Raw genomic sequence first — 5,576 nt, 5'->3', positions numbered from 1 at the left:
TATGAGAAGTCAAGGGCTTCTCTGCTACATGTACCAGCAACGATTGTTTGTATGGGGCACATTTGGAGACAGACATTTGAGCATAATGGTGCAGGATGCTACGTGACCTGGACACTTGCCCACACATCTAAGAAGTATGGCAGAAGAGGTGTTGGTGGTACAAGACAAAATTCCAATCATCACTCTATGCCTTTAGCCAACATGACAGCTGCTGTTAAAAGTCTTATTCGTCCCCTAAATTAGGTAAGCTGTATTTCTCCCCCGGTTACAATGGGTTGCTCCTTTGACCTAGATCCATTTTAACCTTTAACAGCGGTTACCTTTTCTGTAGACACATACTTATTGCAGTGTATGATATGAATGGTTAGAAAGGGCATATCACCCAAATAGGCTGTTGGATGAAATCCATATCCTTAGACACGTGTTTGAAGTCCAAACATATTTGTGTAGGGGTGGTGACTCCCAGGCACCATGTTGTTGGCTACATAGGCAAGGTGTGCAAGCAGCTGCCAAAGGAGATCCAATATGAACTAAGTGCGGAGTGCCGGCGCCAGTGCTTAATTTGAGCCAGTGGTTTCCGGTGCTTAGCACCAGCACTTTCGGTGTGAACACATGTTGGCACTGTCTGTCTGAATAAGGGATGAACACAACAACAGATGTTGATTAACCCTTTCTATGCTCATGACTGGCCAGTTCCGTTAAGAGCTACGGTGGGCCACCCATGGGCAGCCCATCTGCACCCCTAAGCAGGGATATGGCAGCGGAAGAGTTTCCGCTAACACCCCGATCCCCCCCTCCCCTCAGCGATCCTGTGCCATCAGCACGCGCTGTCATCAGGAGCAGCTGGAGATGCTGGAAGCCATTCGCTTCCAGGTGTGCAGAAAGGAAACAAGTGAGTTTCCTTGCTCCAGGGGGATGAGTGAGGGGGCGGATCTTGGTGCATCGAGGCAAGAGTTTTTCCTATCCCCCAATGTCTCTTTGCAGGATATTCCTGCTGCACGATCGCGCATGGCCATGCGCAATTGTGCAGCAGGAATGCCCCCACTAGGCACACGGGATTTGTTTTTTCAGAAATGGAAGCAACCCTTTTGGCAGGGGGCGCTTCCTTTTGAGGCACAATATTTGTTGGACTTTACTTCTCCCCCTGGGGAAAGATCCACCCGTTTTTTTTTTTGCCCTTTCTGCCCCTGGGGGGGGGGGTTCGGCAAACCCCACTAGAGCCCGGACTTTATTATTAGGCGTGGGGGCAATCTCTTAGGCAAGGATTGCACCCCATTTTTTGGGGCACTTGTGGCTGTTTTCTGCTCCCCCTGGGGCAGTTTGGCCTGTTTCTTTAGGCCAATCTGCCCCTGGAGGGGAAAGGGAGGGGGGCAGAAAACAGCCACAATCACTGGATCCAGTGATTTTTGTTTTTGTGAATGGCAGTGACCCCTTGGGCAAGGGTCGCTTCCTAGGGGCATATTTTATGTGTATGTTTTTATTGCCCAACCCACCCCTGGGGACAGATCAGCCCTTTTATTTTTGCATTTTTGACCCCGGGGGGGGGCAGAAACCCCCACTAAAGCCATGGATTTGTTTTTATAATGCATGGAAGCGATCCCTTAGGGAAGGATTGCCCCCTAATTTTTTGTTATACTTGTGGCCAGTTTCTGCACTACCCCGGGCGGGTCAGCCCTATTTGAAGACCTATCTGCCCGGGGGAGGGAGGGGTGAAAGAAAATCCACTAGCACCAGGGATATGTATCTATTAATGTTTCGGCGTGGACCCTTGGGTAAGAGTTGCCCCAATGGGATAGGGAATCAGTTATATATTGTGATTGTAATGTTCTACTTCTCCTTTATATACTGGTTCAAGGCGTTTGACTGATGTTCCAGGTTGCTGTTTCGTCACTGGTGGTTCTGTAGTTTGTGTAGTTGCATGTGTTTGGCAAGAAAATGTTTTTTGACCTATTTACTCTAAATGAGTTTCATTTCCCTGCATAAATGTCTTTTTGTAAATGGTGTTATAATAGCTGAATGTTTAGCTTCTGTTTTATTGAGTGTGAAAAACATTTTGCATTTGTGCTTCATGTGTATTTTGTTGTCTTGTGAATAATTGGTTTTGTTTTTTGTTTCTAGTGGGATATCATTGGTTTTTGCTGTGTCTGCAGAGTAGGTGCTGGTGAGTGTAGCTGTCTCTTGCAAGTGAATCATATAGTTTTTGAGTATTTAGATCTTTGTGATAAAGCCACTTTGTTTACTTACTTATTTTTCACAGTGTTGGTTGTTGATGACTTGTTTGTGAAGTTTCCTTTCTTAGTAAGGATTACGGCTAGCTGCAGGATTACTACTCAGCAGGTTGTTGGTATGCTTTTTGAGTCTTGCTCTGATCATGGTTCAGAGACTGACTCTGCATCTGAGGCAGAGGAGCGAGTGGAAGATTCAGGCAGTGAGTTTTCTGTCCATGAGGAATCATCTGATGATGAAGCTACTCCCAGTGCGGATTAAGCTACTTAGTGCGGATGAAGTGCCTGTTTCAGAGGAGGACATTGATGTGCCGATAATGCAGCAAGAGGCATCTGGGCTGCAGTCTGGGGTTGCAAGGCTTCCCGTTGAAGGTGTTGACCTCTGGCTTGCCCCAGGCATGGTGCAGCTTGCATTGCCAGACTTTACTGGTGTTCCAGGGTGTAGAGTGAAGATTGAAAACATTTTGCAGATAATTATTTTCATTTGTTTATGGACGAGGTATTTTTGGGAGAGATTGTTGAGCAGACTAATTAGTATGCTGAACAGTATTTGAGAGACAACAGTGTCAGCCTTCGGCCCCACTCTACAGCTACCCGGTGGACTCCCACAAATCTGGATGAGTTGAAGAGGTTCTTGGGTTTAACTTTTTTGATGGGCTTGCTAAGGAAGCCATCAATGTCTTAATATTGGTCTTCTATTCCTTAATGGCAATGGCTATATTTCCAGCAGTCATGAGTGGTGATAGGTGTTTGCTTTTGCTTGGGATGCTGCATTTTCTCGATAATGGTTTAGTGTTGCCACAAGATCACCCTGATTGTGTCAGTCTTTTTGAGATTCGGCCTGTCATTGATCACTTTGTAGATCGAATTTCTGAGATCTATGCTCCAGGGAAATAAATAGCAGTGGATGAGTCTTTGGTCTTGTTCAAGGGCCGCTTGGTTTGTAGGCAATACATTCCTAGCAAGAGGGCACGCTATGGAATTAAGATGTATATGCTGTGTAACAGTAGGACTGGATGTCTCTGATTTCAGGGTGTACAGCATTAGGGATTCCAGGATTGACCCTCCTGGTTGTCCGTCCACTTTTAGAGTAGCTAGGAAAGTTGTGTGGGAACTTGGCCGAGGACTGTTTCACAAAGGTCACCATTTATATGTAAATAACTTCTACACTGGTTGCTGAAGCACACAAACCTGTGTGTATTTCAGACTATAATAGGCACATGGGTGGTGTTGATAGAGTAGATCAGAGGTTGGAACCTTATACTGCTCTTCGTAAGACTTACATTTGGTATAATAAGTTAACTATCCATCTTTTCTATCTGGCAACATTTAATGATTTTGCTGTATCTTAGTATTGTTCTCCTGAGTCAAAGATTACTTTTGCTCAGTTTCAGGAGTCTGTAATAAGCAGTCTTGGTGTAGTGGAACAAGCAAGTCTTCCTACAGTTGGAGTGGTGGAGTATGTGGGTAGAATGAAAGATCAATAATCAAAAGAAGAGTGTCTATGGAGAAGGCTAAGCCGTTCTAAGGAGCACAAAAACCAACCACACTGGGATGTTGAAGAAAGCCCTCACTCACCACCTAGTGATGACATGCTTCATCATCGGGCCCCACCAAAGAGACCGAGTGTCTCTTTGGTGTGCTGCAACGCCAGGATTACTGCGGAGCGGGATGGTGAGTTTAGGGCGTGTTGAGTGCAATGTAAACTAGTGAATGGTGGGGGTATTAAAATAGTCAGTAGTGTATCTGAAGTAATAATTTTATTAAATGATCACTAAAGACAAAAGATATTAAAATATGTGAGGAAACAGTCCACTTTAATTGAGTGGTGGGTTCCTAAAGGGTAGTCGACATGTTTCTTGCCATCGAAACGGTGTTAATTTACCCGGCAATTCATCAGGACTGTGTGTGGTAAACCCTGGCGGTATGGGCACACTAAGGCCCACCCTTACCTAGGGACGTGAGTGTGAAAATTAAATAAAGGTGAAAAAAGTGCAAAAAAATTAGGAATGATTGAACTATTCCTAATTACTCCTGGTTTAGGAGGCTTCTACTTATCGTTTCTGCACCTGGAAGATAAAAGGACAGAGACATACGAGTAGAACAGAACAAACACTTAGAATTTCTCCTGGTTGTTACTGGTTGTTATTGTAAATATCGTGCTCCGAAGGTGAAAATCATTCTAGCTGTGGTTGAATAGCGCTATGGTTAACACCACCTATTAGCCCCGGGTTCAGATGAGCTAGAAGAGGTGCGGTGTACTATTCGTGGTACAGACTAGTAGTGACTAAGGAAAAAAAAAGGTGAAAATCTTCACAGAAGATCGTCAACTCAGCGATCAATATAAATGTTATAAAAAGATCGCAATCAAGTTAAAAATGTCTCACTTTATAGGTGTTGGGAATGAACACCATGGGTCTCAGGAGGGGGGTGGAAGCGTATTCGGCACACCCTGTAGAATGGCAAATCATAGGAAAAAGGAGAAAGGCATAAAAACAACGTAATGCCCCTTAGTACAACGGAGCGCGATCTGTACTTAGCTCAGTACTGGTAGATGGTTTCCACTTACGCCCTTGACGCTCAGCACCCGCAGTCTACCTACGTCGCCCTCGAACCGGACCCCGACGATGATGAAGCGGGCTCGGTTCACTGTTTAAAAGCAAAGTAGCGAGGCGGTGATTGCTTCCGGGTGGGCGTGGTTTCGTGACCAGGCACGTCGTCAGACTAGCGCTACCAATCGGAGCGCTCTAGAGGCAATGACGATCGGTCACAAGGGGTGTTGGTTGCTTAGTGACCTGGATAAACAATCTGCGCACTGAACGCGGAAGTGTTGGCTGGGACTAGAGCGGCAAACGCGCGTTACAAATTGGAGCATTAGGGGGCAATGACGATTGGTCACAAGAGATGTTAGTTGCTTAGTGACTAAGGTATACAGTATTAACACGGCAGTGTTTAGGAAGCAAAAGCAGCAGATGTGGGATCTCAGTTGCCATACGGTTATGGTAGTCAGGGGCAAATAGCCATGGGTAAAAAACCCGGATACCGCCAGTCTTCTGTAAGGGGCTTACATTGTAAAGAGCCTGTAGTTAAAATAATCATACTGATTCATAGAGTAGGAAATCGTTTGACTCCATTCCGGTTCACTTCATCACAGTATTCCAGGGAATATCGTCGTTAAGACCTAAAAGGTGGGTACCCAGCCTGTATACCCACCTTTGTTCTTTTTCAAAAAGAAGGTTAGAAATGTTCATGCCACCAATCACATGCTCGATGACAGTCCATCGCATGTCATTGGGAGTGTGGTTTTGTTCCAAGTAATGACGGCTCATTTTGGTGGTCAGTTTCTTACAC

At 45.3% G+C, this 5,576-nt stretch overlaps 1 long non-coding RNA gene across 1 annotated transcript; it reads right to left on the bottom strand.

Annotated features, from left to right (window-relative positions):
* Window positions 1-3,898: 3,898 nt before the first annotated feature.
* Window positions 3,899-4,857, bottom strand: LOC144826264 (uncharacterized). The gene is made up of 3 exons (XR_013609741.1): window positions 4,795-4,857; window positions 4,613-4,677; window positions 3,899-4,294 (listed from the first exon to the last, which is right to left on the bottom strand). It is a non-coding gene; the product is annotated as an uncharacterized LOC144826264 (long non-coding RNA).
* Window positions 4,858-5,576: the final 719 nt, after the last annotated feature.

The sequence above is a fragment of the Lissotriton helveticus genome, chromosome 3_2, assembly GCF_964261635.1.
Source record: "Lissotriton helveticus chromosome 3_2, aLisHel1.1, whole genome shotgun sequence".
In the NCBI taxonomy this organism is placed as follows: domain Eukaryota; kingdom Metazoa; phylum Chordata; class Amphibia; order Caudata; family Salamandridae; genus Lissotriton; species Lissotriton helveticus.
Note: the sequence above shows the minus strand (reverse complement) of the source record. Positions and strands in the feature narration are given on the sequence as shown.